Raw genomic sequence first — 22,668 nt, forward strand, 5'->3', positions numbered from 1 at the left:
AAAAAAGGAAGATCCTCAATGAGATGGATTGACATGGTGGCTGCAACAATGGGCTCACACACAATGATTGTGAGGATGGCGCAAGACCAGGGAGTGTTTCCTTCTGTTGTACATGTGGTCACTATGAGTCAGAACTGACTCAACTGCACCTAATAACAACAACAAATAAATATTAGATTTGCTATTTTTTGTTTCTTTGTACATTTATAACAGACAGTGTAATAGTTAAGGTTGTGTGTCAAATTGGCTGGGTTGTTGGTTTGGCAGTCGTATGATATTGTGATCACTTTCATGATGGGATTTGATATAATGTGATAACCTCCATGATGGGATCTGCTGTAAGTAGCCAATCAGTTGAAAGGGAGTTTCCTTGGGCATGTGGCCTGCATGGAATATAAGTGGACATTCTGGCAAGGCTATTGGGCTTTTGCTTGTTCTGAATCCTGCAGTGGGCTCCTGTTTGTCTGACCTCCAGTTCTTGGGAATGGAGCTAGCAGCTTACTTGTGGTCTTGCCTGCCAATCTTGGGATTCGTCGATCTTTGCAGCCTGTGAGCAAAAGCCCTGCTCTCTAACCTGCCTATACTGGGTTCACCAGCTTCTGCGGCTATGTGAATCAGGAGAAGCCTCTATCCTGACTCACAAACTTGGGATCTTCCAGCCTCTACAACCACGTGAGCCATTTCCTTGATATAAATCTCTCTCGGCACTGGGTTTTGGGTGTGGATGTATATATTTATATACTTTACTGGTTTGCTTCTCTAGAGAACCCAGCCTAAGACAGACAGTAAGAGAGACTGTAATGTTTTGGTAAAAAATAAATAAATAAACATCATAAAGCAGGCACAGTTTTCCCTATTGATTACTAAGATCACATTGGACAGTTTCAGATTGCATGATTATTTTTTCCACTTCTTGTTACAGTTTGAAGCGAGGAATGCCTGTCCTTATTTGCCAAATAGTCTTTAAATACCGTAATATTATTTCAAAATGGGATACAAAGGGTATGGCACAGTTTTACAACTTCAAGTCAAATGTGGATATTCAAGTAAACAGCATTTTGGCGTTTGTAGAATGGGTTGGAGGTAATGGAAGTAAAGCATTTTATCCTAAACGTGTCCTGTTTTTTTTTTTTTTAAAGTTACATTTTAAGGGTTTCAAAAAATCCTGTAAATATGCAAATCTGTATTAATTTCCTAGAGCCTTAATAACAAAGAACCATATATTTGCTGACTTAAAACCACAGAAATTTATTCTCTCACAGTTCTCAAGGCTGTAAATCCGTAATTAAGCTGTCGACAGGGCTCTGCTCTCTCTGAAAGCTGTAGGGAAAAATCCTTGCTTGCTTCTTCCTAGATTCTGGTAGCTTCTGACAATGCTTGGCACTCCTTGACTTGTAGCAGCTTCCTTCTAATCTCTGCCTCTGCGTTACATGACCTTCTTCCTTGTGTGTCTATGTTTCTTCTCTTATAAGGACACCAGCCACTGGATTTAGAACCCACTCAATCCTGTCTTATCTCTTCTTAACTTAATTATATCTGTAAGACCTATTTGCAAATATGGTTGTATTTTGAGATTCCAGGTGGGCATGAATTTTAAGGTGATACTACTTAACCCATTGCAATGCCTAAATGAACTGCTTAGTGTTTTCTAAACTTTACAAAATAACTTAATTATTCACAAGAAGTTTACTTACCAAATATTGCCTTCTCAATACTACACTGCCAGAAACACAGGGTCAACCGAAATTCCAAAGACCCAACAAAGTGCAAAGTAATGTTTAAATGCAATTAATTTACTCAGTGACTCCAGTTTTTTTTTACTTTGCTTTAGAAAAAAAAGGGAAAAACAAACATGTCCACAAATTGTAGAATTAGAAGAAACGATTCTTTTGTCACCTTCTTGATTTCTTGATTGACGGAAAGCAATTATTTTAGGGTAAGGAAATTTTGTTTAGCAGACTCTGCTGAAAACCCCTTAAATTTAAATTATTTAGCCAAGGAACTGAGATGTGGGTGGAGATGGGTCACAAAGATAGATAAAAGTTCCATAATCGGGAACTCATCATCTATGCTTGATATTTTCTGTCCCTCCTCCATTTCACTCATTCAGCATACCTCACCAAGGCCTTAGATTTTTCCTTGCAATGTGTGGTTTGAAATTGCATTTGATGTTGAGCTAAAAAATTAAAAGTGTAATTTTTTTTTTTTTCTACCTCTAACTCTCCAATTAGCTGTGGTTCTAGCAGTTACTGCTTCTTCTAAGATTACTGATCTCCATGGTCCTTAATCTGGGCTCTGGTAATGAATTTTATCCTTGTTCCCCCCCCCCCCCCAGTTCTGGGGGTGAAAAAGACTTCCTGCTGTGCTATTCCCTGGGTGCTTTAATATCCCCTTTAGATTCCAGTAATACTATTCACACCTCTCTGAATAGTTCCTCTATTACATACTCTTAAAAGTCTTGTTTCCTGCTAAAACTCTACTCAATAAAAGGCACAATGGGTTACTATGAGAATTTGAGTGAGGAAGATGCTAATCTGTTTTGGGTAGATTCATAAACATACATAAACAAGGTCCTACAGGGGTCAAAAATTAGCAGTTTACAAGATTACATCTACCTGTATACAGCTCCTGTAGACATTTTTTACTCTGTCTCCTGCTTGGAGACTGTATATCCCTTTGAGAAAAGTAATAGATGCTGTGAAATCAAGGCAAATTTCTGGCTAACAAATATTTCGTACAAGTCCTTTATAATGTTGTACACTTTCATTCTCTCTTGGCTGTCATGGCAAAACTTCCTGAGTTACCATGAATACTCCCTAGAGAAGCAGGGCTACCTCCCCCCACCCCCCAAAGAAAGCAGGACTACCTCCCCCGCCCAAACCAAGTGAGAGGAATGGTTCCTGAAGATAAGAGTCATGCAGAAACAAATCTCTACCTGTGCCACAGCTTTCCAAAACAATTTACTGCCACTGGTGAAAACAGTTCTTCATGCCCATAATAAAGCTTTGTCAACCATCCAAGAGGAAAATCAATTACTAAATACTTCTATGCCATGAAGGAGACAAATGTGGAGTCTAAATGCAGGTGCCTTATGAACAAGTCTCAAAAGGGACTAAGATCAACTCTATGCTGGGAACACATGGAAATTTTCTGCCTTATCTGAAACCAGCAGAGACTTGAAGTTACCTGGAATTTCCCAAATGTTCCCAGTCAATGGACCTTACGTGACTTTGAGGAAATATTCCTTTGCAAAATTAATGGTAGAAAGTTGAGTTATAGAAATCCTTATGTGACGTAACATTAATCAAATTCCTTTTCTATATATCCAAATATGAGTAAGGTTTCTAAACAGGGAGGAAGGATAATTGAATTTTGTACTTCATTTTCTAGGACCAGAGCCTTGCAATAGAATAGTTACCAGTATCACAAACAAATATTTCACCAATTAAAAAAAAATCATATTATGACTGTTTCTTCCCAGGGGTTTCATGCATGTTGTTTGTCTAGTAAGAATCGCGTGGACTTAAGTCCAAAGAAAACTTTTAAAAAAAGAACTCAGCAGGTTCTCTGGTTCTCCTCAGTAATAGAGGATATCACTGTTAAAATCATTTTTTAACTTTTATTTATTCAGACACGTACAATTAGCTTATTAGAAGACTGGGTAGTGATGGATGGTACTTACCTCACACAAAACCCAAGAGTGTCTATTTTTTTTTAAGTATTTTTAAAGATAATGGTAATTTTGCTTAAAAAATGGTATGAAGAATTTAAACTTTTGAGAGAGAATTAAAATTGCAACTATTATAAAAAGTAAATCTTTCAAAATTTCTGATAATGAGGGGAATGACAATGAGCTTACCTAGGTCTGAATGGTTAATAATCTCATAGGACTATTATTCATAAATTTTTCCAAATGGATTTAAACCCAGAACCATAATTAGGCTTCGATTAAGAAGAAACAACTTATTTCTGATAGAGACCAGCAATCACTTTCATTTGCAAAATTTAAGCCTATTTGGAGTTGCATTAGCACAAAGATTACTTTAAACTTCTCAGGTTCATGTGGAAAATAACCATGTACAGATGATGAGTTGCAACGTGAACTTTGAAAAACATTTGAACTTTCTGCTTTATTTCAATAGTGTAGTAGGAAGGTAAATATCTTCTTTATGTTCTAGAAATAAATTACCATTAAACATGGATCATGATTTACTTTTTTAACCATATGTATTAGACACAAGAGAATATAATTAAGCTATTGCAAAGACTTACTGGAGATGAATCCATAATATATTTGAAAATCAATTAGCAGTTTGCTTTAATAAGCATATTGCTATAACTTTGAATTAATAATAGCAAAAAAACCCCAATAATAATAGCAATGTTGCTGTTGTTTGATGCTGTCGAATCAGTTCCGACTCACAGTGACCCTATGCACAACAGAACGAAACACTGCCCTGTCCTGAGCCATCCTTATAATCATTGTTATGCTTGAGCTCATTGTTGCAGCCACTGTGTCAATCCACCTAGTTGAGGGTCTTCCTCTTTTCTACTGACCATGTACTCTGCCAAGCATGATCTCCTTCTCCAGGGACTGATCCCTCCTGACAACATGCCCGAAGTATGTAAGACACAGTCTTGCCATCCTTGCTTCTAAGGAGCATTCTGGTTGTACTTCTTCCAAGGCAGGTTTGTTCATTCTTTTGGCAGTCCATACTGTATTCAATATTCTTTGCCAACACCACAATTCAAAGGCATCAACTCTTCTTTGGTCTTCCTTATTCATTGTTCAGCTTTCACATGCATATGACGTGATTGAAAATACCATGGCTTGGGTCAGGCGCACCTTAGTCTTCAGGGTGATATCTTTGCTCTTCAACACTTTGAAGAGGTCCTTTGCAGCAGATTTGCCCAATGCAATGCGTCCTTTGATTTCTTGACTGCTGCTTCCGTGGTTGTTGATTATGGATCCAAGTAAAATGAAATCCTTGACAGCTTCAATCTTTTCGCCATTTATCATGATGTTGCTCATTGGTCCAGTGGTGAGGGTTTTTGTTTTCTTGATGTTGAGGTGCAATCCATACTGAAGGCTGTGGTCTTTGATCTTCATTAGTAAGTGCTTCGAGTCCTCTTCGCTTTCAGCAAGCAAGACTGTGTCATCTGCATAATGCAGGTTGTTAATAAGTCTTCCTCCAATCCTGATGCCCCATTCTTCTTCATATAGTCCAGCTTCTCTTATTATTTGCTCAACATACAGATTGAATAGGTATGGTGAAAGAATACAACTCTGGCGCACGCCTTTCCCGACTTTAAACCAACAGCATCCCCTTGTTCTGTCTGAAAAACTGCCTCTTGATCTATGTAAAGTTTTCTCATGAGCACAATTAAGTGTTCTGGAATTCCCATTCTTTGCAACGTTATCCATAATTTGTTATGATCCACACAGTTGAATGCCTTTGCATAGTCAATAAAATAATAGCAATAAAAAAATAGTAGTATATAAAATGAGGAACGTCTTTCTCAACAGGGTAGTAGAAAGGACATAGCAATACTTAGTACAGACAAAAACTTTTTATCTCATGCTAACTTTGTATACTACTACTAATAGCAATAGTAGTGTATGAAATGAGAAAGTGCTTGTCCAATTTCAGAGTCTCCTTAAACCAAGAGTATTATAGTTTCCGTACAAAATAGTTTTTAGTCTATCCAGGAAAATTCTCCCAAGTGTAGCTCCTGTGAGCCTAAAGGGATATAGAGAAACAACATGAAAAGCTGCCAAGAGAGTAAGTGATTCAAAATAATATTCAGTATATAGTGTAGCCCTCGTGGTACAGTGGTTAAGTGATATGGCTGTTAACCAAAACGTCGGCAGTTCAAATTCACCAGCTGCTCCTTGGAAACCCTATGGGGCACTTCTATTCTGTAGTATAGTGTCGCTGGATGTAGGAATTTACTTGATGACAATGGGGTTTTTTTTGTTTGTTTTTTGGTATACGATGTAAAGTGGGGGATTTAAGGAGAATTGTAATGTCTTATTTTTGATATTTTAGAAACTATATAGTCTAACCATTTTTGTCCCAATTTGCTCAGCTAATGAATGTTCCTGTACCCCAATTTGGAAAGCTTGTCGAGTCCTCCAAAGTCTCACATTAACATGTCTATAAAATATGCTGTAGATGCCACTGATATGAGGCTTATTTAACTGACCCCTTTTTAGAGATTCGTGACATCAGAGTCACATTTCCAATTCCAGCTGATTAAAGAAGTTTTATAGAAGCAGAACTAGAAGAAAATGGAACTATCCGAGCCGTGCCTATAAATACGGTGTACAGTGACAAGCCTTTCAGAAGTGTTTATTAAATGAAAAATGGTATTTTTATCTTGACTGCTGTATTTCATCAAAGGCCTTATAGAGCTCTCAGTCAATACCTTTTCACACATATAATTGTCACAGGAAAGGCACTCAAACCAGCAAAGGCACCTTAGCCTCAATCATGCTCTTTCCTAAAATGTTGTGGGAGACTATGAATCAATAATATATTTGTAGTAGAAGAGTGGGTTTTACTACTGATAATTGCCTTGATCTTTAACTGAATAAAGGAGAAAAGAGAAAGAAAAGAAGGTTTACAAGATCCATGACCCACTCAATGGTGAGCCCAACCTGGATATATGGTTATGACCAGATTTATTTCTTTTCCACTAAAGCCAGTCATAATAAAGAGCACTTATTCTAAAACTTCTCTCAGTTTGTGGTGTTCTTTTGGTCTCTTTTTCAGAGGTAGCTTAAAAAGAAGTGCAGCGTGTTTTATAGGACAAAAATTCTAAGTTTTAAGATTTTCAAATAACGGAAAACTTTAAGGCGTAATTTAGATGCTTTAAAGAGCTGAGAACCTGTATTAAATATTGTTGTATTTTTAGATTTTAGACAACCATTGTGTCACCTTATAGTTAATATAGAACTCCTCAAATGTCTAAATTATTATTGGGAGAAAAGACTCAGAAAGAACCATTACTATACTATTTTATCTTTTAGTAAAAATAAATAAGGGTTTCTAGAAGGTTATCTTATGATTCCACCAAGAAAAAAAAAATAAAATAAAGAGAGAGTGAGAAAAGGAAAAAAAGAAAGAAAAGAAGTTAAGTGACTGTGGACTGTGTACACTCCTTATCATGGACAAGTAAAATAATGTACAGAACTTCTCAATTTATGCAATTAACCATTAACGTTAGGCTGTTAACAGAAAGGGCAGCTATTTGAACTAATCAGTGGCTCCACTGGAGAAAAGACCTGGCAATCTACTTCTGTAAATATTTAAATATTTTCTGTAAATCTATTTCTGTAAATATTTACAGCCTAGGAAACCCTATGTGGCAGTTGTACTCTGTCATTTATGGTTGCTGTGAGCTGAAATCAGCTCAACGGCATGTTGTGTGCTGTCGAGTTGATTCTGGCATATAGCAACCTCTTGGATAGCCCTGGTGGTGCAGTGGTTAAGTGTTCCACTGCTAACCAAAAGGCTGACAGTTTGAATCCATCAGTCACTACTTGGAAACCCTATGGGGCAGTTCTACTCTGTCAGATAGTGTCACTATGAATCAGAATCAATTCCACAGCAATGGGTTTTGGTTTTGATTTTTCCTCTTGGCTGCACAAAGCTTGTAGAAAAGGACACATTATCACTTCATATTACAGTGGTTTTATTTAAATACTAGCAACCTTGCACAGCAAGTCAGAAAATGATCCATTCCTGAGGAGTATTACTGAGGAAACCATGTTAAGTCACTGGTAACATCTGTTCTGTCTATGGCTTTAGGATAAAATCTTAGTACATGGAAGGAAATGAAACAGGCTGTAGGATTTTATTTTAATATATTCTTCCACATAGGTAGAAGAGAAGCATGATATAGGCAGAAGACAACTCCCTCCAATGAGGCCTTTTTGGCTAAAGCAGACATTGGCTTACTAATGTCATCACATCTGCAGATTGTCTGCAGTGGATGATATCTGCATTTGAAAATAGACACCTTGAAGACTCAATATGATTTTGAAATAATGATGTAACTTCAAAAAATAATATAAATAATTTTTGAGGTCATGGGCTTCTAGACAAATCTGACAAAAACCATGGATACTCTTTATTAAAAATTGTGCATGGGGAGTTGGGGCCAAGAAGATGTAATAGCCAGATGCTTCTGGCTATCCCTCTTATAACAAAGACCCAAAAAATCGAGTGAAATGATTATATTTATGACAAGGTAGGAACTCTGAATGTTAAAGACAAAGTTAGAAAATGGACTGAGTGGCTGGGGAGGGAGAGACAGTTCAAAAGCACAGAGGAGTTAATGGACCTGAATATCTGGGATCCCTCAGGCACCATTCCTGGGAGCAGTGGTGGTGGGCTGGTAGTAGCATTTGGCAGCAGTTTCCTCAGGCACAGCCTACTCACACCTCCAGAACCAGAGAAGAATGGCGTTCTCGGTAAAAGCTAAGTACTTGCATATGTTTTACCGTGCCCCCTCCCCCAAGCTGGCTTCAGTGGCTGTTGATTTCCCTGGGCCTTAGATAGGCCCATTTGAGCACCCTGAGCCATGCTTCTGGCCTTAAAAAAGGAATAAATTCACAACTGGGGGAAAAGATAATCTGCTAGGTCCACTAACCTGGGGAGCTCAGGAGAGAAGCAGCTCCTGTCTGGGCATAAATGGTCCATGGACTTTGAATACCTTTCCCCCTTGCATGGACCTGTGTGGGCCTATTTCAGGAGAATAGGCCATTGTTGGCAGACTGCAACTGCTTCAGCTGTGTGGTGGAGAGGTGGGTGTTTGATGCTTGACACTGCTTTGCCTATTAAACAGGGTCCTCACCTACCCACATCAGGGGCCTTAGGACTGGTGGCTCCACTCAGGTCACCCAGCCACCCACGATGGGGTCCAAGGATAACTGGTACCTCCCAGTCCTTACAACCAAAAACACTGTATGACCATGGTCCGTCTGTAGAACCCACCCACCTGTACGCTGTAGGGAACAGGGACACTCTTTCCTCAGAGGCACTCGGGGGATGGTTCTCAGCCCCCTGCCTTGTTTAGAGTCTGACCCCCTACTGCAGCCAGATATTGGTACCTACACAAAATACCCCTGCCCCTCTAAGACTGTAGGATAGAGCCTGCACCACACACTTAATGACCAGCTACCTGGACACCTGAGCTGAATCCACACAAGAAAAGTGAATGGAATCATAAGCTCATATACCTGATAACAGCTCTCACCATCTGGTGACAGGGAGTCAGAGCTTCAAAGGCAAAAATAATCAAGCTAGCTCACTCAAGCGACCCATTTGGGCATAGCTAAATGAAACAAAGCAAGAAGCTAGGATACAGTAAACAAACATAAAATAAATTAACACAAAAAACTTATAGATGGCTCAGAGACAACAGTCAATATCAAACCACATAAAGAAATGGACCATGATTGCTTCAAAAAGCTCTCAAAACAAAGAATCAAGGGATCTTCTGGATGAAGGTGCCTTCCTGAAATTACTGGGTGCAAAATACAAAAGATTAATATACAGAACTTTCCAAGACATCAGAAGGAGTTCATGTAATATGCAGAACAAGCTAAGGAACACACAGATAAAGCAGTTAAAGAAATTAAAAAGGTTATTAAAGAACATAATGAAAAAAGTAATAAGCTGCAAGAATCCATAGAGAGAGAGCAAGAAGAAATTCAGAAGATTAACAATAAAATTACAGGGTTAGACAACTCCATAGAAAGTCAGAAGGGCAGAATGGAGGAAGTGCAAGGCAGAATTGGTGAGCTTGAAGATAAAGCGCTTAGCACTGATATAGTTGAAGAAAAATCAGGTAAAAGAATTTTAAAAAATGAAAAAACCTTAAGAATCATGTGGGACTCTATCAAGAAAAATAACCTAAGAGTGACTGGAGTAACAGAACAAAGAGGGACAAAAGAAAATACAGAAAGAATTGTTGAAGATTCGTTAGCATAAAACTTCCCTAATATCGTGAAAGATATCAATAATATCAGGTATCAGCCCAAGAGTAGAACACTGGACAGGGCAGTCAGATGTCAACCCAGACAGGGAAATCATAAAAATGAATCAAGATGAAAAACCGCTCAAAATAGGGAAACAACAATGTTCATTATGTAAAAGAAGACAACATTAAAATAATAAAGAGGGACTAAGAATAGTCATAGCTTTTTCATATGGAGAGGAAGACAAGGCAATATAAAGATGTAAAAGTTTGTTTTAAACTTAGAAAAATAGGGGTAAATATTAAGGTAACCACAAAGGAGACTACCAATCCTACTCATCAAAATAAAATACAAGAAAAAGATAGAGACTCAGCAGAAACAAAATCAACAACAATGAATAAGAGGAAAAGACAATATGTAAAGGTAAACTAGTCAGCACTAAAAATTAAGTGGGAAAAAGAAACAGTCAACAATACACAAAAAAAGACATCAAAATGACAGCATTAAATACACACCTATCTATAATTACACTGAATGTAATTGGACTAAATGCACCAATAAAGAGATAGAGAATGGCAGAATGGATAAAAAAAAGATCTGTCTACATGCTGCCTACAAGAGACACACCTTAGACTTAGAGACACAAACAAACTACAACTCAAAGGATGGAAAAAAATATATCAAGCAAACAACAATCAAAAAAGAGCAGGAGTGGCAATATTAATTTCTGACAAAATAGACCTAAGAGTGAAATCCACCACAAAGAATAAGAAAGGACACTACATAATGATTAAAAGGACAGTGTATCAGGAGGACATAACCATATTAAAATTTATGCATCCAATGACAGGGCTCCAAGATACATAAAACAAACTCTAACAGCATTGAAAAGTGAGATAGACAGCTCCACAATTATAATAGGAGACTTTGACACACCACTTTTAGTAAAGGACAGGACATGAAGAAAGCTCAATAAAGACACAGAAGATCTAAATGCCACAATCAACCAACTTGACCTTATACACATATACAGAACACTGCACCCAACAGCAGCCAAGTATACTTTCTTTTCAAGTGCACATGGAACATTCTCTAGAATAGACCATATAAAGCAAGCCTTAGCAGAATCCAAAATATCAAAATATTACAAAGCATCCCCTCTGACCATAAGGCCATAAAAGTAGAAATCAATAACAGAAAAAGCAGGGAAAAGAAATCAAACACTTGGAAACTGAACAATACCCTGCTCAAAAAAGACTGGGTTATAGAAGACCTTAAGGATGGAATTAAAAAATTCATAGAATACAATGAGAATGAAAACACTTCCTATCAGAAGCTTTGGGACACAGCGAAAGCAGTGCTAAGAGACCAATTTATACCAATAAATGCACACATCCAAAAGGAAGAAAGGGCCAAAATCAAAGAATTATCCCTACAACTTGAACAAATAGAGAGCAACAAAAGAAACCCGCAGACACCAGAAGAAAACAAATAATAAAAATTAGAGCTGAACTAAATGAAATAGAAAACAGAAAAACAATTGAAAGACTTAAAAAGACCAAAAGTTGGTTTTTTGAAAAAATCAACAAAATTGATAAACCACTGGCCAAACTGACAAAACAAAAACAGGAGAGGAAGCAAATAACCCGAATAAGAAATGAGAGGGGAGATATTACAACAGACCCAACTGAAATTATAAGAATCATATCAGATTACTATGAAAAACTATACTCAAACAAATTTGAAAACCTAGAAGAAATGGATGAATTCCTAGAAACACACTGCCTACCTAAACTAACACAAACAGAGGTAGAACAACTAAATAGACCCATAACAAAAGAAGAGATTGAAAAGGTAATCGAAAAAAAGCCCTGGTCTGGACAGCTTCATTGCAGAGTTCTACCAAACTTTCAGAGAAGAGTTAACACCACTACTACTAAAGGTATTTCAGAAAATAGAAAAGGACAGAATATTCCCATGCTCATCCTATGAAGCCAGCGTATCCCTTACACCAAAACCAGGTGAAGACACTGCAAAAAAGAAAATTATAGACCTATATCCCTCATGAATTTAGATGCAAAAATCCTTGATAAAATTCTAGCCAATAAAATTCAACAACATATCCAAAAAATAATTCACCATGACCTAGCGAGATTCACAGCAGGTATGCAGGGATAGTTCAACATTAGAAAAACAATAAACGTAATCCATCATATAAACAAAACAAAAGACAAGAGCCACATGCTCTTATCAATTGATGCAGAAAAGGCATTTGACAAAGCTCAATACTCATTCATGATAAAAACACTCAGAAAATAGGAATGGAAGGAAAATTCCTCAACATAATAAAGGGCATTTATAGAAAGCCAACAGCCAACATCAGCCTAAATGGAGAGAGTCTGAAAGCTTTCCCCTTGAGATCAGGAACCAGGCAAGGATGCCGTTTATCACCACTCTTATTCAACTTTGTGCTGGAGGTCCTAGCCAGAGTAATCAGGCTAGATAAAGACATAAAGTGCATTCCATTGGTAAGGAAGAAGTAAAAGTATCTCTATTTGCAGTTGAAATGATCTTATACACAGAAAACCCTAAAGAATCCTCAAGAAAACTACTGAAACTAAGAGTTCAGCAGACCATCAGGATACAAGATAAAGATACAAAAATCAGTTGGATTCCTCTACACTAAGAAAAAGAACATTGAAGAGGGAATCACCAAATCAATACCATTTACAGTAGCCCCCAAGAAGATAAAATACTTAGGAATAAATCTTACCAGAGACTTAAAAGACTTATACAAAGAAAACTACAAGACAGTTACTTCAAGAAACCAAAAGAGATCTACATAAGCGGAAAAACATACCTTGCTCATGGATAGGAAGACTTAACATAGTAAAAATGTCTGTTCCACCAAAAGCGATCTATAGATACAATGCAATTCCCATCCAAATCCCAATGACTTTTTTTAATGAGATGGAGAAACAAATCACCGACTTCATATGGAAGGGAAAGAGGCCCCGGAATAGTAAAGCATTACTGAAAAAGAAGAACAAAGTGCGAGGCCTTAGTCTATCTGATTTTAGAACCTATTATACCACCACAGTAGTCAAAACAGCCTGGTACTGGTACAACAAGAGATACATGGACCAATGGAACAGAATTGAGAACCCAGATATAAACCCATCCACATACGAGCAGCTGATATTTGACAAAGGCCCAAAGTTTGTTAAATGGGGAAAAGACAGTCTTTTTAACAAATGGTGCTGGCATAACTGGATATCCACCTGCAAAAAAATGAAATGAGACCCATACCTCACACCAAGCACAAAAATGAACTCAAAATGGATTAAAGACCTAAATATAAAACTGAAAATGATAAAGATCATGGAAGAAAAAATAGGGACAGCTCTAGGATGCCTAATACATGGTATAAACAGTATACAAAACATCACTAACAATGCAGAGGAGAAACCAGATAACTGGGAGCTCCTAAAAATCAAGCACTTATGCTCATCCAAAGACTTCACCAAAAGAGTATAAAGATTACCTATATAAAAAATAGACTGGGAAAACGTTTTTATCTATGCCTTTTCCGATCAGCTTCTGCTCTCTAAAATCTACATGATACCACAAAAACTCAACTACAAAAAGATTAAAAAAAAAAAAAAAACTCAGCTAAAAAATGGGCAAAGGATATGAACAGGCACTTCACTAAAAAAGCCATTCAGGTAGCTAACAGATACATGAGGACATGCTCACGATCATTAGCCATTAAACCCAAAACCCACTGCTGTCGAGTCAATTCTGACTCATACCGACCCTATAGGACAGGGTAGAACGGCCCCCTATAGTTTCCAAGGAGTGCCCGGTGGATTCAAACTGCCAACCTCTTGGTTAACAGCAGTAGCACTTAACCACTACGCCTCCAGGGTTTCCCATTAGCCATTAGAGAAATACAAATCAAAACTACAATGAGACTCCATCTCACTCTGACAAGGCTGGCATTAACCCAAAAAACTCAAAATAATAAATGTTGCAGAGGTTGTGGAGAGGCTGGAACACTTCTACACTGCTGGTAGGAATGTAAAATGGTACATTTTCCGCTTTGGAAATCAATTTGGCGCTTTCTCGAAAAGCTAGAAATAGAATTTCCATAGGATCCAGCAATCCCACTCCTTGGAATATATCCTAGGGAAATAAGAGCCTTTACACGAATGGACATACGCACACCTGTGTTCACTGAAGCGCTGTTTACAATAGCAAAAGATGGAAGCAACCAAGGTGGCCATCAACGGATGAATGGATAAGTAAATTATAGTATATTCACACAATCGAATACTACACATCGATAAAGACCAATGATGAATCCGTGAAACATTTCATAACATGGAGGAATCTGGAAGGCATTATGTTGAGTGAATTAGTCAGTTGCAAAAGGACAAATATTGTATGCGACCACTATTATAAGAACTCGAGAAATAGTTTAAACAGAGAAGAAAATACTCTTTGATGGTTACGAGAGGTGGGAGAGAGGGAGGGAGGGAGAGGGCTTTTCACTAATTAGATAGTAGATAAGATCTGTTTTAGGTGAAGGCAAAGACAACATGCAATACAGGCGAGATCAGCACAACTGGACTAAACGAAAAGCAAAGAAGTTTCCTGAATAAACTGAACGCTTTGAAGGCCAGCATAGCAGGGGTGAGGTTTTAGGGACCACGGTCTCAGGGGACATCCAAGTCAATTCTCATGATAAAATCTATTAAAAAAACATTCTGCATCCCACTTTGGAGAGTGGCGTCTGGGGTCCTAAACGCTAGCAAGCAGCCATCTAAGATGCATCAATTGGTTTCAACCCACCTGGAGCAATGGAGAAAGAAGAAAACCGAACACACAAGGTAATTATGAGCCCAAGAGACAGAAAGAGCCACATAAACTAGAGACTACATGAGCCTGAGACCAGAAGAACTAGATCCTGCCTGGCTACAACTGATGACTGCCCTGACAGGGAACACAACAGTGAACCCCTGAGGGGGCAGGAGAGCAGTGGTACGCAGACTCCAGATCCTCGTAAAAAGACCAGACTTAATGGTCTGACAGAGCCTGGAGGTCATGGTCCCCAGACCTTTTGTTATCTCAAGACAGGAACCATTCCCAAAGCCAACTCTTCTGACAAGGATTGGACTGGACTACGGGATAGAAAATGATACTAGTGAAAAATGAGCTTCTTGGATCAAGTAGATACATGAGACTATGTTGGCATCTCCTGTCTGAAGGGGTGATAAGAGGGCAGGGGTGTCAGAATCTGGCTGAATAGACATGAAAAGAGAGAGTGGAAGGAAGGAGTGTGCTGTCTCATTAGGGGGAGAGCAATTAGGGGTATATAGCAAGGTGTTTATAAATTTTTGCATGAGAGTCTGACTTGATCTGTAAACTTTCACTTAAAGCACAATAAAAATTAGAAAAGTGAGGCGGGGCCAAGATGGCGCACTAGGTGGACGCTGCCACGGATCCCTCTTGCAACAAAGACTCGGAAAAACAAGGGAATCGATCACATACATAACAATCTACGAACTCTGAACAACAAGCACAGACTTAGAGACAGAAAACGAACAAATACGGGCAGACAGGGACCGTTTTCAGAACTAGGAGCCAGCGTACCAGCTGATTACCTGGAAAATCTAGTTTCCAGTGATGGCTCAGAGACAGCAGTCCATATCAAACCACATAAAGAAACAGACCATGACAGCTTCTCCAACCCCCCAAACAAAAGAATCAAAATCCTTCCCAAATGAAGATACAATCCTGGAATTATCAGACACAGAATATAAAAAACTAATTTACAGAATGCTTAAAGATATCGCAAATGAAATTAGAATAAATGCAGAAAAAGACAAGGAACACACTGATAAAACTGTTGAAGAACTCAAAAAGATTATTCAAGAACATAGTGGAAAAATTAATAAGTTGCAAGAATCCATAGAGAGACAGCATGGAGAAATCCAAAAGATTAACAATAAAATTACAGAATTTGACAATGCAATAGAAAGTCAGAGGAGCAGACTCGAGCAGTTAGAATGTAGACTGGGACTACTGGAGGACCAGGGAATCAACACCAACATAGCTGAAAAAAAATCAGATAAAAGAATTAAAAAAAAATGAAGAAACCCTAAGAATCATGTGGGACTCTATCAAGAAGGATAACTTGCGAGTGATTGGAGTCCCAGAACAGGGAGGGGGGACAGAAAACACAGAGAAAATAGTTGAAGAACTCCTGACACAAAACTTCCCTGACATCATGAAAGACGAAAGGATATCTATCCAAGATGCTCATCGAACCCCATTTAAGATTGATTCAAAAAGAAAAACACCAAGACATATTATCATCAAACTCACCAAAACCGAAGACAAACAGAAAATTTTAAAAGCAGCCAGGGAGAAAAGAAAGGTATCCTTCAAGGGAGAATCAATAAGAATAAGTTCAGACTACTCAGCAGAAACCATGCAGGCAAGAAGGGAATGGGACGACGTATACAGAGCACTGAACGAGAAAAACTGCCAGCCAAGGATCATATATCCAGCAAAACTCTCTCTGAAATATGAAGGAGAAATTAAGATATTTACAGATAAACACAAGTTTAGAGAATTTGCAAAAACTAAACCAAGACTGCAAGAAGTGCTAAAGGAGATTGTTTGGCCTGATGACCAATAATATCAGGTACCAGCACAATACAAGGTCACAAAACAGAACGTCCTGATATCAACGCAACTCAAATAGGGAAAGCACAAAAACAAACAAATTAAGACTAATTCTAAAAAATAAATAAATAAACAAAATAATACACACTACAGGAAATCATGGAAATCAATAGATAAACGATCACAATAATCAAAGAGACTAAATATAGGAGGCATTGAACTGCCAGATGGAGAGGGATACAAGGCGATATAGAAGGATACAAGTTAGGTTTTTAATTAGAAAAATAGGGGTAAATAATAAGGTAACCACAAAAAGGAATATCAATTCCATAACTCAAGAAAAACGTAACGACTCAATAAACGCAAAATTAAACATTATGAAAATGAGGATCTCACAAGCTACTAAGAAAAACGTCTCTGCACAAAAAAGTATGTGGAAAAATGAAATGGCCAACAACACACATAAAAAGGCATCAAAATGACAGCACTAAAAACTTATTTATCTATAATTACCCTGAATGTAAATGGACTAAATGCACCAATAAAGAGACAGAGAGTCACGGACTGGATAAAGAAACACAATCCATCTATATGCTGCCTACAAGAGACACACCTTAGACTTAGAGACACAAACAAACTAAAACTCAAAGGATGGAAAAAAATATATCAAGCAAACAATAAGCAAAAAAGAAGAGGAGTAGCAATATTAATTTCTGACAAAATAGACTTTAAACTTAAATCCACCACAAAAGATAAAGAAGGAAACTATATAATGATAAAAGGGACAATTGATCAGGAAGACATAACCATATTAAATATTTATGCACCCAATGACAGGGCTGCAAGATACATAAATCAAATTTTAACAGAATTGAAAAGCGAGATAGACACCTCCACATTTATAGTAGGAGATTTCAACACGCCACTTTCGGAGAAGGACAGGACATCCAGTAAGAAGCTCAATAGAGACACGGAAGACCTACTTACAACAATCAACCAACTTGACCTCATTGACTTATACAGAACTCTCCACCCAACTGCTGCAAAATACACTTTTTTTTCTAGGGCACATGGAACATTCTCTAGAATAGACCACATATTAGGTCATAAAACAAATCTTTGCAGAATCCAAAACATCGAAATATTACAAAGCATCTTCTCAGACCACAAGGCAATGAAGCTAGAAATCAATAACAGGAAAACTAGGGAAAAGAAATCAAATACTTGGAAAATGAACAATACCCTCCTGAAAAAAGACTGGGTTATAGAAGACATCAAGGAGGGAAGAAGGAAATTCTTACAAAGCAACGAGAATGAAAATACTTCCTATCAAAACCTCTGGGACACAGCAAAAGCAGTGCTCAGAGGCCAATTTATATCGATAAATGCACACATACAAAAAGAAGAAAGAGCCAAAATCAGAGAACTGTCCCGACAACTTGAACAAATAGAAAGTGAGCAACAAAAGAACCCATCAGGCACCAGAAGAAAACAAATAATAAAAATTAGAGCTGAACTAAATGAATTAGAGAACAGAAAAACAATTGAAAGAATTAACAAAGCCAAAAGCTGGTTCTTTGAAAAAATTAACAAAATTGATAAACCATTGGCTAGACTGACTAAAGAAATACAGGAAAGGAAACAAATAACCCGAATAAGAAATGAGAAGGACCACATCACAACAGAACCAAATGAAATTAAAAGAATCATTTCAGATTATTATGAAAAATTGTACTCTAACAAATTTGAAAACCTAGAAGAAATGGATAAATTTTTGGAACAATACTACCTACCTAAACTAACACATTCAGAAGTAGAACAACTAAATAGACCCATAACAAAAAAAGAGATTGAAACGGTAATCAAAAAACTTCCAACAAAAAAAAGTCCTGGCCCAGACGGCTACACTGCAGAGTTCTACCAAACCTTCAGAGAAGACTTAACACCATTACTATTGAAGGTATTTCAAAGCATAGAAAAAGACGGAATACTACCCAACTCATTCTATGAAGCCACCATCTCCCTGATACCAAAACCAGGTAAAGACATTACAAAAAAAAGAAAATTTTAGACCTATATCCCTCATGAACAGAGATGCAAAAATCCTCAACAAAATTCTAGCCAATAGAATCCAACAACACATCAAAAAAATAATTCACCCTGATCAAGTGGGATTTATACCAGGTATGCAAGGCTGGTTTAATATCAGAAAAACCATTAATGTAATCCATCACATAAATAAAACAAAAGATAAAAACCACATGATCTTATCAATAGATGCAGAAAAGGCATTTGACAAAGTTCAACACCCATTTATGATAAAAACTCTTACCAAAATAGGAATAGAAGGAAAATTCCTCAACATAATAAAGGGCATCTATGCAAAGCCAACAGCCAATATCACCCTAAATGGAGAGAACCTGAAAGCATTTCCCTTGAGAACGGGAACCAGACAAGGATGCCCTTTATCACCACTCTTATTCAACAGCGTACTTTAAGTCCTAGCCAGGGCAATTAGGCTAGACAAAGAAATAAAGGGTATCCAGATTGGTAAGGAGGAAGTAAAGCTATCACTATTTGCAGATGACATGATCGTATACATGGAAAACCCTAAGGAATCCTCCAGAAAACTACTGAAACTAATAGAAGAGTTTGGAAGTGTCTCAGGATATAAAATAAACATACAAAAATCACTTGGATTCCTCTACATCAACAAAAAGAATACTGAAGAGGAAATAACCAAATCAATACCATTCACAGTAGCCCCCAAGAAGATAAAGTACTTAGGAATAAATCTTACCAAGGATGTAAAAGACTATACAAAGAAAACTATAAAACTCTGCTACAAGAAATTCAAAAGGACATACTTAAGTGGAAGAACATACCCTACTCATGGATAGGAAGACTTAACATAGTAAAAATGTCTATTCTACCAAAAGCCATCTATACATATAACGCACTTCCAATCCAAATACCAATGTCATACTTTAAGGGGATAGAGAAACAAATCACTAATTTCATATGGAAGGGAAAGAACCCCTGGATAAGCAAAACATTACTGAAAAAGAAGAAGAAAGTGGGAGGCTTCACTCTACCTGATTTCAGAACCTATTATACAGCTACAGTAGTCAAAACAGCCTGGTACTGGTACAACAACAGGCACATAGACCAATGGAACAGAATTGAGAACCCAGATATAAATCCATCCATGTATGAGTAGCTGATATTTGACAAAGGACCAGTGTCAGTCAATTGGGGAAATGATAGCCTTTTTAACAAAAGGTGCTGGCATACCTGGATATCCATTTGCAAAAGAATGAAACAGGACCCATACCTCACACCATGCACAAAAACTAATTCCAAGTGGATCAAAGACCTAAACATAAAGGCTAAAACGATAAAGATCATGGAAGAAAAAATAGGATCAACCCTAGGAGCCCTAATACAGGGCATAAACAGAATACAAAACATTACCAAAAATGACGAAGAGAAACCAGATAACTGGGAGCTCCTAAAAATCAAAGACCTATGCTCATCTAAAGACTTCACCAAAAGAGTAAAAAGACCACCTACAGACTGGGAAAGAATTTTCAGCTATGACATCTCAGACCAGCGCCTGATCTCTAAAATCTACATGATTCTGTCAAAACTCAACCACAAAAAGACAAACAACCCAATCAAGAAGTGGGCAAAGGAGATGAACACACATTTCACTAAAGAAGATATTCAGGCAGCCAACAGATACAGGAGAAAATGCTCCCGATCATTAGCCATTAGAGAAATGCAAATTAAAACTAGGATGAGATTCCATCTCACACCAACTAGACTGGCATTAATCCAAAAAACACAAAATAATAAATGTTGGAGAGGCTGCGGAGAGATTGGAACTCTCATACACTGCTGGTGGGATTGTAAAATGGTACAACCACTTTGGAAATCCATCTGGCGTTATCTTAAACAGAAATAGAACTACCATACAACCCAGAAATCCCACTCCTCGTAATATACCCTAGAGATACAAGAGCCTTCACACAAACAGATATATGCACACCCATGTTTATTGCAGCTCTGTTTACAATAGCAAAAAGCTGGAAGCAACCAAGATGTCCTCAACGGATGAATGGGTAAATAAATTGTGGTATATTCACACAATGGAATACTACGCATCGATAAAGAACAGTGACGAATCTCAGAAACATTTCATAACATGGAGGAATCTGGAAGGCGTTATGCTGAGCGAAAGGAGTCAGTTGCAAAAGGACAAATATTGTATAAGACCACTATTATAAGATCTTGAGAAATAGAAAAAACGGAGAAGAATACATACTTTTGTGGTTACAAAGGGGGGAGGGAGGGAGGGAGGGAGAGGGCTTTTTATTGATCAATCTGTAGATAAGAACTGCTTTGGGTGAAGGGAAAGACAACACTCAATACAAGGAAGGTCAGCCTAATTGGACTGGACTAAAAGCAAACAGGTTTCCGGGATAAAATGAAAGCTTCAAAGGTCAGCGGAGCAGGGGCTGGGATCTGGGGAACTTGGTTTGAGGGGACTTCTAAGTCAATGGGCAAAATAATTCTATTATGAAAACATTCTGCATCCCACTTTGAATTGTGGCGCCTGGGGTCCTAAATGCCAATAAGCGGCCATCTAAGATACATCAATTGGTCTCAACCCACCTGGAGCAAAGGCAAAGGAAGAACACCAAGGTCACACGACAACTAAGAACCCAAGAGACAGAAAGGGCCACATGAACCAGAGACCTACATTATCCTGAGACCAGAAGAACTAGTTGGTGCACGGCCACAATCGATGTCTGCCCTGTCAGGGAACACAACAGACAACTCCTGAGGGAGCAGGAGACCAATGGGATACAGACCCCAAATTCTCATGAAAAGAACATACCTAATGGTATAATTGAGACTAGAGGAATCCCAGAGACAATGCTCCCCAGAACTTCTGATGACACAGGACAGGAACCATCCCCGAAGACAAATCATCAGGCATGAAAAGGACTGGTCAGTGGGGGGGAGAGAGATGCCGATGAAGAGAGAGCTAATTAAATCAGGTGGACACTGGAGAGAGTGTTGGCAACTCTTGACTGGAGAGGGGATGGGAAGATAGAGAGAGAGGGAAGATGGCAAAATTGGCACGAAACGAGAGACTGTAAGGGCTGACTCAATAGGGGGAGAGCAAGTGGGAGAAGGGAGTAAGATGTATGTAAACCTACATGTGACAGACTGATTGGAATGGTAAATGTTCACTTGAAGCTTAATAAAAATTAATTAAAAAATAAAATAAAATAAAAAAATTAGAAAAGTATACAACTCAAAAAAATTATGCATGTCACAATCATGTAAAAGTTTACATAAAATTTCAAGAAATGAGTGGACTGTTTTATACGTTTTCTTTTAGGGAATGTTCATAAAAGGATCATTACTGGAATACACATTAGAGAACAAATCTTCAGAGGTAATGCTGTTTTGGAGGTCACTATGAATGCCCTGGTGGCGCAGTGGCTAAGAGATTGGCTGCTAACCAAAACGTCAGCAGTTCGAATCCACCAGCTACACCTTTTTCACGTACTTCTTTGACATCAAATCTTGAGTGGAATAACCAATTTTTCAATCAGCCTGAGATTATCTTATCTTCAAAAAATAAATTCATTTAATATAGTAAAGAAAGCATTATTTTAATGCATATCTTTCTGATTTTTCTTTTTCAATTTTATATTATTTGGCATAAAAGCAGAGTTTCAAAAGAAAAATATAAGGAAACAACGTTATTCATTGGAAATAAAAAGTTTCAATTGAACAAAATTACTGAGTCACTCATAAGCCATCACATATTTGGGAATGAACCATCAAAAAAATTGCGTGTGAGTCGCCTCATGCTGACTATGAACTGTGCTGGTGGTAGAATTAGGCTGAATAGTTTTAATGTGTCTGGTTGCTCTGATAATAAAATCTAATTTGGTTTATTATTGTTT

Source organism: Elephas maximus, chromosome 21, assembly GCF_024166365.1.
Source record: "Elephas maximus indicus isolate mEleMax1 chromosome 21, mEleMax1 primary haplotype, whole genome shotgun sequence".
NCBI classification, from domain to species: domain Eukaryota; kingdom Metazoa; phylum Chordata; class Mammalia; order Proboscidea; family Elephantidae; genus Elephas; species Elephas maximus.